General features: G+C 39.6%; 1 long non-coding RNA gene across 1 annotated transcript; it reads left to right on the top strand.

The window, feature by feature from the left end:
• Positions 1-4,645: 4,645 nt before the first annotated feature.
• LOC109367013 lies at positions 4,646-9,510 on the top strand. The gene is made up of 3 exons (XR_004159386.1): positions 4,646-4,741; positions 6,086-6,221; positions 8,673-9,510. It is a non-coding gene; the product is annotated as an uncharacterized LOC109367013 (long non-coding RNA).
• Positions 9,511-12,051: the final 2,541 nt, after the last annotated feature.

Raw genomic sequence — 12,051 nt, 5'->3', positions numbered from 1 at the left:
TTTTTTTTTTCCTTCTGTGAATTATACTTGCATGTATCTGCTGGTGGTGCTATCAGAGAAGCAATGTGTCTTGGCTAGCTTTCAAATCCCATTAAGTTTTCTAAATGTCTGTTCAGATTATTTTGGTTTGAGTGCTTACATGAAGACAGATTGACAGATACTGTGTAGTGATTGATTACCTTCCCTTGTTAGCCTTATGTCTTTCTCTAGGGCAGGTCTTTTTCACACAACAGTGCTTATTTGTAGGACAAATACTGAAGAATATCTTACCCAGGGCCATCTGTTGATCAGGATACTATTCTAGGTTTCATCACTTCCTCATAATGTTTACAACAGTTTCATAATAGAGACAGTATGTTTTAAGAGCCAGCTTTCCCCATAAGTTCTTATATAACCAAAATTTTCAAAGAACCTTTCACCCAAGAAGTCCAAACCGAATGAAAAAAATATCTGTCACTACTTGAAAGAGCTCTTGAACAAGGCATTTGTTCCAATCTTAAGCTAAGAAGTCACATCCCTTCTTTGTAATGCTCAGAAAAAGAGTGAAACTAACATCCCTTGCAAGTGAGCTTTCTGTAAATGAGAAAAGCTAACAAAACAAAAGGCTGGAATGAGTAAATTCTAGAAATTGTAGCTTTAGATCATCAAAGTAATTGGACTGAGTACTATTAACCTATAAATATGTACCTCCCAAAAACAATAGAAGCTTCTTTTGGTTATGTAGGCTGTAAGGTATTTCATGGTGTTTTTGACATTGCAATAGTCCAAAAGCTGATTTTACATATGTATGATTTCTTATAATTTTCCTGAAGACAATGACAATGAAAGAAGGCCTAAAATGATAATTTTCTAGCGAGGACTACATTAGGAAATCAGTTTCTCCCTACGGCTTTCTAGGGGCATGACAATAAACAGGTTGTAATCACCTTCTTCAACCCTAGAATTTAACTTCTCACTGTGAAATTTCAACTCTACATATCTGTGCTTCACAGGGATTTATTCAGTAGTTTTTGGCACTGAGCTAAGCCCTAAGGATCTACTTTTTCAAAAGACACTGAGACTTACTCAGAACAGAAATATTACAGAAGAGACACAAAGTACAGTTAATAGTTTACAGACATTTTCCAAGATTTTCCAAAGAGTCTGTGGTAGAATCACAGAACCATAAGTTCTGTGTTCCAGTCTGTGCCCATTGCCTCTTGCCCTGTTGCTGGGCACCACTGAAAAGAGCCAGACCCCATCCTCTTGATTCTTACCCTTTAGATATTTCTAAGAATTGATATGACCCCTCCTCAGTTTTCTCCAGACTGAACAATCACAGATCTCTCAGCCTTTTCTCACAAGAAAGATGCACCAAGTAATCCTGCCTTTGTACTCAGCACTGGTGAGGCCTTACCTTGAGTATTGTGTTCAGTTCTGGGCACCTCAGTACAGAAAGGACATTGTTGAGGTGCTGGAGCAGGTCCAAAGAAGGGCAACAAGGCTGGTGAACTTGGAGAATATGGCCTACGAGAAGAGACTGAAGGATCTGGGGCTGTTCAGTGTGGGGAAAAGGAGGCTGAGGAGAGACCTTATTGCTCTTTTCCAATATCTGAAAGGTGCTTACAGCGAGAGCGGGGTTGGTCTTTTCTCACTGGTGACAGGTGACAGGATGAGGGGAAATGGCCTGGAGTTGTGCCAGAGTAAGTTTAGGTTGGGAGCAAGAAACACTTCTTTTATCAAAGGGTTATAAAGCACTGGAATAGGCTCCCCGGGGAGGTGGCTGAGTCACCATCCCTGAATGTGTTTAAAAACCATGTGGATGTGGTGCTAAGGGACATGATTTAGTGGAGTGTTGTTAGAGTTAGGGTAGTATGGTTAGGTTGTAATTGGACTCGATGATCTTTGAGGTCTTTTCAAACTTGAGCGATTCTATGATTCTATGATCATCTTTGTAGCACTCTCTTACTCTCTCTAGAATCTCCCTGTCTTCCTTGAACTGGAGAGCCGAGAACTGGACACAGTACTCCAGATGTGGCCTCACTGGGGCAGAGTAGATGGGGAAGATTATCTCTCTCTACCTACTGACCATGCTCTTTTTAATACACCCCAGGATATCACTGATTTCTTGGACACAAGGACACACTGCTTGCTCATGACCAACCTGTTGTCCATAAGGATACAAAGGTCTTTCTTTTCACAGTGGAGAAAGTACTCCAAACAGTTTGGCCAGACTCATTTTGGCCTTGGATGAAATTAGTCCTTTCAATACTTAGAGGCTTCATTGCATTCAGATCTTTATTTAGAACAACCTACAGCCTTCCAAACAAATCTAACTACAAAAGGGAGTAATCTGAAGAACCTCATTGTCTGCTTTGTTTTAAAATAAGGAATTTGTACTCACTCATACTCATGCATTTTCAGTCTTATGTATCGATGCTCTTGCCCTCTTTTCGTTGTGTTTGCAAGACTTCCCTAAGAAACCCACTCAGCAGTTTCTTCTTCATTTTCCACATCCAGGGGCTCTGAGACAAGTGAAATTAATGAATCTAGACTGATTTCCAACTGTTCTAGCTGAAAAAGAAGTGAAACTTGCAGTGTGGTTGTACTGTGGCTTTTAGCCACACCTTAGGGAAGCAAGTGGGGAATAATTATGGGGCAAATGAAAATATATATACACTGATTTCCCACATAAGAGTGGGAAATAGTAAATCAACTAATGACACATGTTTGAACAGTGGGGCTTACTGGGAGTCCCCAAATGTCTCACTGAAGGCAGCCCAGGCTAGTTAATAAACTTCCCTTTTAGAAACTGCCCCTGCAAAGGCTCAGTGCAGATGGTGATGGTTACACAAGGGGCCCCTCCTTGCCTTGTTAGGTGTTCAGTGCACCTCAGCTGTATGGTCAAAATCTGGACTGACTCATGATCAAATCCAGAGATGCTTTATTCTGCCATTTGTTTGCCCCTGTCAGTTTGATCACAGGATTAAGTAAGTGAAAAATACAAATGACTAGTCATGTGGCAGATTGAGTTTGACAAATTTCACAAACCACACCTGATCTGTTACAACTCAAACAACTTAGGAGAGTTTCACCTTCCAAAATGCAGAGAAAGCCCAACATTCCCATTTTTGACAGCGCCATGACAGTGAGTGCAGATGGATGTGCAAACATGCCATATATTTATGTCATTCATTATGAATGATATAAGGGGTTTAATGTGATATTCAGAAAGGTCATGAAGTTTCAGATAATGTTGTTTTCCTTAGTTTTCCATGGGAGAGAAATTTAATACCTATACAGCACAATGAAGAGATTTATATTCAGAAATATTGTTTTGTTGTCCAAATGGTTGGTATTTTTTTTCTCTGCTGCTGCTTGGACTTTCACAGCATAGCAATGCTTAATAATGATTCCTCGGAGGCTTTTAGCACCCTCCTACTTTCTATTTCAATTTGCTGTCTTTACCATGATCTATGAAGAGGTAAACAGCCAGGTTTGCAGGTGTGGCAACTTCCCCATCTTCCCCTGCGTGAATTTCCCTCCTAGGAGCAGTCAAGCTTCCCTACTGCTGCCCTATGGCTGTTCGGCTAAAGAATGATGGTGGCAGTCACAGTAAACCTCTTGGGCAGGATTCCAGAGTACTCATCTCTGCAGTGATTTTGCTAACAAAGCTTGCAGAAATTTTGTGTTCCTAATGAACCTACTTTCTGCTATGGATGTCACAAAGTAGACCTCTCCTGGCACCATTTGCTCCCAGGTCGAAGAGGGAGAGCATTTTTATACAGTGAGAAAAAAAAAGGGAAAAAAAAAAAAGAATAAAACTTTATGGTTATATTCAGCACTTAGTTAAAAGATGGATGATCCCAGATGGTAAATGAAGGGATAAATGGTCATTTTTCTTATGGACTGTGCTGTAGCCTTTAAATCAGCACCGAACATAATTTTTATTCTTCTAACACAGCTTCCTGATAAGCTTGCCGTGAATTCATTGCATGTTTTCAAACTCTTGACTGTAGTATTGAAGAATATAATCCAAACAGATGGATGATTAATTACATGAGAAGTAATTAAAAAAAACATGATCTCATGCTTTAATAAGTATCAGGATTTTTGGTAGTTGTCTTGTTCTCTGTGTCCTGTAGAACTTACCGATAAATTATAATACAGATACCAATACTTCAAACTAGTCAAGAAAAATTAAAGAGCTTCATTTATGCAATCTGAAATTAGTTTGAAGTACTAAAAAATTGAGACAATTAAAATTTGGGACATCTCAGCTGCCTGATTAAACATGCAACAAGATGTGTGACTGACACTCCTCTCCAATCTTCATTTATTTGTTAAATATTAAAAAACTCCTCAGATGTATATAAGCCATCTGCTGTTCTCACATTTATTGAACCTTGCTATAATATGCATCTGCAAAGCATTCTCATTTGATGCCATTAACTATGGAAATTTGCTCATGAAATTTTCCAGTAGAAAAACCTCATGCTTTCTAGACACTTCTGATTATGGCCCAATCTTCTTTTTCTTTTGTCTGCAGCAGGTCTATTTTGATCATCACAGTTAAGCTGCAGACTGCTTTGGTACTAAATAACCCTGACTGAGGCTCTGCGACCAGGATGGGTCCTTCTCATTTATGTTATTTTCTCAGTGCATTGCAGACATTTCCACCTGGAGATGGGGCCCTTGCTCAGCCAAGGACTACAGAGCCAAAGTTGTTGGATGCTGAATGGCACTGTCCAGCATTGCCAGAGTAAGTGCAAGAGTCTGAAGGCATATGGAGAGTTTGAGAAGAAAGATACAACCCTGTCTGCTGACTTGCAACCTAGGTAGCTCAGGGAAGGCTTCACCTCAGCAAGTATCCACGCTGCACATTTTGACCTCATGCTCTACCCTTTCCATCACACTCCCCAATACCATGTCCCAGTCCATTTCCCTCCTGTAAGGATGAGCAGAGCCAAAAACTTCTTCCCAGGCACAATTATAGTGGTAAGGATATATCAGAGTATGACCAGCCTGGGCTGGCTTTGGCCAGACCTGCCACATGGCTGGAGGTGAGCTGCCTTTCTTCTCCTGCTGGCATTTTCTTTTTTCCTGCTATGCCTTCTGCCAGCTGGAAGCCATTGTGTAGTAACAAGCATGCTGGGATTTACTAAGGCAACTGCTGTAATACAGCAAACATATGGAAATGAGAAGGAATACATCAGTGCCATCAGAGAAACTAGCCCTTAGGTCCTGCATGCAAGCAGAAGCAAGACATGGCAGTTGCAGTTAGTTAACATTATGAGTTACTTCAGAAATTTGACTTACTGGTTGACTTTTATTGTCAATTCAAACAAATACCTGCAGACTTCAGCCACTGGACTGCAAAATCTGAAGGTTATAGATATTTGCTGACGCTTTCTTCTCAGCCTGACAAATTAAGACAGGATGAAACCCCTATATTCTGTAGGTAGCTACCATTTGGCCATCAGCGCTGATAATTTTACCAGAAAAACATTGTAAAAAAGCCAAACCCAAGGGGAATAGCCTCTACACTACCTACTGAATGGAGCCAATTCCATGGCTTCCCCAAGCCCCTTGCAAGAAAAAAAATAGGAGGGAAGTACCACTCTGTCAGGTACAGCAGTTTTTCACTGTGCCAGGCCTCATCACATAGTGGAAATCAGAAGAACTCCATCAGAAGGAAGGTGGCAACCAACCCTCTGCATAGGGCTGGAAGTATGGCCCAATGGGGCCCTCTCTCAGTCAGCACTCTCAGTTGCACAGCAGGGACAGCCCTGCTGACAAGCAGGAGATTGAAATGTGTGAACCATGCAGTCAATTTTCAGCTCAATCCTGGTATGACTTGGGCTGCTCTTTACCTTCACCAGCATTTCCCATCCACATTGTAGGAATGGCCAGAAACTGATGTGAGGTAGAGTGAACTAGACGCATCTTAAGAGATGAAAGAGTAGATGGGCAGCTATAGAAGCTATAGAATTGTCCAAGTGTCTCACTGGGTACAAGTGTATTTCACGCTCTCATATTTTCCCTATATTTTTTCCTTTTGATCAATGAGCCTTGTACACCTCTCCCTCCTCCTTGCTCCTCACAGGGACACAGCAGAGGAGCACAGCGATGTTAACATGGGGTGTTATTGGTCACACAGCAGCCTCACTCTTTGGGTCCCAGTATTTGCATGGACATAGCACCACAGCCCACTGCCAATGAGGACGGGTCAACAAGAAATTGTAAGTCCAATGCATTTCACTTTATTTTCTGCCTCTTCTCTCCTAATGATCCTTTAGTTTCCTATGCAGCAGAGAATGAGAAGAAGGTAGAATGTTAAATAATGGAAGTCGCACCTTATTCATTTAATATGCAGAATGCAGACACTAAACCAAGAGGACTGTGATGCAGAGCATTGAGTGTACTGAAGGAACAGGCTACTGTCACTTCAGCAAGCACTAACTTAGCTATTTCTATGGCTGCGATCACTGGTAATCTGGTATTACTGTCAGTGGAGCCAGTTCCAAAGACCGAGAGCTGTCTGCAGGGTTGCTGAAATAAGTGCATGTTACTCAGCATAAAACACGCCGTGTCTGAGGTGCATATGCCTAGCGACACTGGATTTAAGATTTACTGTATTAACAGCCTGTGTATGCTCAGCAAATAGCCTTAACCTGATAGCCTGACCAAAGCTATCACTCACTACAAGTGATAGCTCATATTCCCCAAAAGACTACGAGATCGTTAGAAATATGGATCCTGAGTCCTCAAATGATGATCAAAATTGTGCCCAACAAGTGTAATTTCTGAATGGGGAGGAAGGACACATCCAAGAGTAGTGTCTGCAATCCTACACAAAGGGTCCCCAGCAAAAACAAGAGACTAACACAACAATGAGTTTTGACAAGGGCAGTAGGACCTCATGGTGTGTCAACAGCAACACAGGTTATTGTGGCTCAGTTACTTTTTAAACGAATATCAAAGTGGAGGCAACGTCGGAAGACTTTCAGATTTCCTAGTTACTTTTTTATGCATTTTTTTCAGTGTTCAGTAGCACTTACAAAGAATATCACATTTCTCTTTCTGTCTCTTAATGCATTCCTCAGAAGTGGTTTCATTATTGTTGTTATTCATTTCTCTCTTTTCCCTTGTGGGAAAAGGAGACATAAGATAAAGCCCAGTATTGTAAATGACGACATGTTATTCTTAGTTCCTGAATTTAGGTATGCTTGACTAATTTATCCATAAGAATATGAAAAAGATAACCCCATGCCCCACAGTAATACGCTTTCATGTAGCTCTTAACAACTGAAGTCCTTCAATCTGTCTGTAAAGAACAATCATTAAAGTTGTGTTTGAAGAAAGTGGCACAATCCTTTATATATAATCTTCATATTTAATAATGGACGAATACCTTCCCCTTTTAAATAAAGGCGGTCAACATCACTATCAGACTGCAGACCACCATAACACACCTTGAAACATAGGCATCCAAAACCTAAATATAAGTTAAAAACCCCTCTCTCTCCATTAGTTTCCTGCTAGTACTTTTTCTTCTGTTGGTTTTTGCTCCTTGCATAGCCCTTGAAGTTTTTATTTTGATGACTGATGTCTTTATTCTAAATTGCTTCCGCCCACTGAATATGGAGGGAAGAATTCTTATGTATTCTCCCTGATGTACCCTTCAGAATTCATGTATGTAAAGGGAAGAAAAAGTGTTCAAGAAAAGGCAAGGGAGACCTTATGGCCTGTGAGCCTTCCACCCACACTGAGCTCAAGTGTAGCCAAAATTCAACACCTATTTTCACATACAAAGACCCTCCCTGAGTTATGTCCATTCTGGCCGAAGGGATACGAGCCCTGGGGATGTTGTGAGCCTTCTGCTCTTGCCATGGAATCTGGTGGTGAGACTTTTGCGTGCTCCAAGCACAGAAGCTTTGCAACATAGTGGTGACACCACAACCATGCCTGCCCCTGTGAGCACTTAGTTGACATACCACTATTCAGCTAGTTGTGGATAGCTGCCACTGTGGTCACACTATGCAGAAAATAAAATGCTCTAATTTTTTTGTTTGAATGTTCCAGCACAGCTAATCCACAGGCTCCTAAATCTTGGGTGTATCCATCCATACTGATTACTGGGAATAGACTCTGGCCTGTTCTTTCTCCCAGACCAGGCCAGTTACTGACTGGAGTACCAGCTGGCTGGCTCACAACCTTGCCAAGGGGTCAGTGTCAGTTACATAGCAGTGTTGGTTTGACCAACACTGGTGCTTGGGGCCCAAAATTCTACCTAAGTTTATCCTACATGAGGTAATACAAGGTCAAGGCAGCTGCTGTATCTTTATACATAAACATAACAGTGGGTAGACCTCAGTCTTTCCTTATCAGATTGGCTTCAGAGAATTGGAAGCAAAGGGAGGAGACAGATGCCTGCACAGGTTTGCTTTGTAAACAAGGTTCAAGCTTGGGCCTTTGCTGACAACTTTCTCATTGCAATTATATAGCAATTCCCACCTGGAGTCAATGGAAATTGAATCTCAGAAGGTGACCTGGAAGCTACTGGTATAGCTGTTTAACAAACATCGTATTTTGTACTCAGTAGCTCCGCTACATTAAAATAAGTCAAATATGAATAAAATATTGTTTCTGTGGACAACTGCTACATAACTATTGCTATTCTTGTTTAACAGAGAAACGTTGGAACAGGAGTTTAAACACGACAGTCCAAGTCTCAGAGCAGGACTCCATGGTCACAGCCACAAGTGCAGTTTGAGCCATTAGGCTGAGGTCTCACTAGCAAGCAGTGTTCTTCAGAAAAACCCAGAGCATTCTCTGTTTTCTTGAAGTTTCTGTGCAAGCACAGCACTCTTACTGTGCAATTTCCTAGTGTAAAGAGAGAAGGGCTGCATTTTCTTCTTTGTTTCCTGATAAAGCTTGGACCTGAATTAACATTTGCATTAAATTACAGTAAGTAGACACATCCACTGAGGAAGCTGGGTCTTCATTCTTCTACAAGAGGACAAAGACACATCTACACACTATTTATTTACTAATATGTTGCTCCAGGCAAGTTTTCATCAGTCATTCTGAAGACCATTATAGAACAGGTGAGTGTTATCAGAAGATAACTTTTGGGTGGATATTTCAGCCAGTGCCAGGAAGTCATCTGTATGCAATTTTGGAAGCAGAAACTCTGTTTGTTAAGGATCCCTCACATTCAACATTCTGAGTAATTGTATGCATAATTATCCATCATACAGAACAGAGTTGTAATAGTTTTACTGGATGGAAAGAAAGCATCTCAAAAGTAGGGAGCAATTACTGCAAAGTTATCCAAAGATGGATAAATTTATCCCAGAAACTGGAAGCAGAGGAAAAGCTATAAGCTGTGTACTCTTCCATTTCCCTCACAAATTGTGACTCCAACATCACATTTTCTCTTTGTTTAAACAATCCCCAGAAAGAGCTTTAATGGTGTCAGATATTTTTGCATTGCAAAGATAAAAACTGGCCTTTCTGCATTTTGTTTACCAATAACTGTAAACAGCTTTTTTTTTTTTAATCTTTTTTTTTTTTTCTGATGACGCTAACATTTTTATGTATTTGAACAGTAAGTAATCTTTTGAGAATATAAAATTTGGCAAGCTAGAAAAATAAAGAGAATCTATAAATGCATCAATAATTTTGTACAGCTGATCACTGCTCCAATTGCATTCACAGCAAAAAGGAGAAAGAACCCATCTGCAGGCTTTCTAGACACAAGAAAACCGATAGAATGAAAAACTATCTGGATCAAATTGCATCAAAAGCAAGGCACACGCCCTTTTTCAAACAGCTAAGAACAAAAGCTGAATTTCAAAGTGCAAAATGTTCCTCATGTCGACATTCACTTTTGCAATGTTAACCTACTAGTCCCCTTTATAAAAAAAGAGATAAAACCAAGTAAGGTTTCTTTATCCTTTGTCATGAAGGAAAAAGGAAGAATTATTTTCAGCTATGCATAGTCATTTCTCAAGTGTCCTGGACTGGGTATCTGGTTTTTACTTAACTAGGTCATAGAAAAGAGATTTACATTTTTGACACCTCATTTCCAGTTATCAGGGAGAAACACGCATGCCTGACTAATAAGTGTTTTTATTTAAATATGTTTTTGGTCTATTTAGATTTCCTCAGGTATTCAGGAGTTGACCATTCTCTGAAATGCCTGAAGCTTCATTGGAAGATCACAAAAGAAGAAAGGAAGGATTTAGAAGTACATTTGTTTCATGTTTCTCAGGCTTGTTCCTGGATGGGATTGGAATACCCAAATATAGAGCTTGATTACCATGTTAAGTGACTGGGCTTCCAAATTTCAAAGTTTCTCATAAAAATCCATAAACCTAAGTGAAATGAATCTATTTCTACACATTCCTGAGTCCAACCAATGGTTTCTAACAAACGATTTCAGTGTAGCTGACAAGCTGGGCACGATCTAGCAGATTGTATGCTTCAGTCCCATCGATTGTCCTGGCTTTAACTGCTGTTTAAATGTGTAATTCATTCCAATGTAAGAATATAATCCAGTTGTTACTGATATATTATGAATTTCTGAACAAAGTGTAAATCATACTCTCCTGAGCTTTTGGGCTTTTTTAAAAGTAAGGCTTTTAGGTCACTCTGAAATCCATGCCTGACATTTAGGTGTATTTTGCCCACAACCAGGACTGGAATTTTTTGTTAGTTATCCAACTGTAAGTGAATAATATTGCCTGTTACTGGAGGACAGAAGCAAAGAAATAATAAGAAATGATAGTTTTGGAGATGATAACCATGTGTTTCCAGCTAACCTACCAAAAACAGGCAGACGTGTTTCAAAGGACAAGTTCTTTGGGGCACTAAGTCAGATCTGGGTTAAATGTTATGTTAGCAATGTGTTTGCAATAAAACAGCATATTCAACTGTTAAAAGGAGGTGTGTTTTATGGTGTTTTGTCCTCACATATAATATATAATTCAACAGTTGCATATTAGCACTTTGCATTGATTGGTCCCAATGGGGCTTGTGATAATTCAACAATAATGTAGATGTGCTATTATTTTTCCCCTACTGCTACATTTTTGAAATACCAATCTTGAGCACTGTATTTCTACCACTAGCCATGAGGTGGCATGATGTGCACAGCAGAACAGTTAAATCATAACTTTTAATACTCCTTTGAATCCATAGTCCTTGGCATATTAAATTTTAATGATGAAAGACTGTAAAACCAGTCAGGGTTTTTGAAACCCTGTAGTATGATAAAAGCAATGGTAAAGGTACCTGTTTGTGCGCATATGTGCTATGGGGATTTTCATTCTAGCAAATAGTCCTCGTGATGTTAAAAAAAAACGCAAAAATAATTTTCCTCTTTTTTTCCCTACTTCAACTATCTAGTTTCCCTTTGTCAAGTTCCTTTTGTAAGACTGATTTATTTCTTTCCCCAGATCTCTCTTCTTTCACTCTCTATTTTTTATTTTCTCTTCAGATTCTTGCAATAAGAAATAGATGTGGTAGGTTAAAATAGTCAAAAGTTTAATTTCTTACTGACTGGACAGAGTCATGGGAATGTCTTTTAAATCAGATACTTTTCACGCATCTGTTAATCATGCTTCTGAATCAAATATTTAACAAGATGAAATCTAAATTAGGATGATAACATCTTTATAAGAGCACATAAAGATAATATATTTATCTGTCATAAAGATAATTTCTTTATGCGCTCTTGCACATGGGTTTAGTGTTTGTCATCAAACGTGCATCATAAACTCATCTCTTGAAAACACCTTTACATATTTGCTTGCCTGAGAAGGCCAAATATTTTCTAATTCTAAATAAAATCTATAGAATTATAGAATCATGGAATCATAGAATTTCTCAAGTTGGAAAAGATTTTCAAGACCATCAAGTCCAACCACGACCTAACCGTACTACCCTAACTCTAACAACCCTCCACTAAATCATGTCTCTAAGCACCACATCCAAAGAGTTTTTAACACATCCAGGGATGGTGACTCAACCACCTCCCTGGGAAACCTATTCCAGTGCTTAACA

The sequence above is a fragment of the Meleagris gallopavo genome, chromosome 3 (assembly GCF_000146605.3).
Source record: "Meleagris gallopavo isolate NT-WF06-2002-E0010 breed Aviagen turkey brand Nicholas breeding stock chromosome 3, Turkey_5.1, whole genome shotgun sequence".
Lineage (NCBI taxonomy): Eukaryota > Metazoa > Chordata > Aves > Galliformes > Phasianidae > Meleagris > Meleagris gallopavo.
Note: the sequence above shows the minus strand (reverse complement) of the source record. Positions and strands in the feature narration are given on the sequence as shown.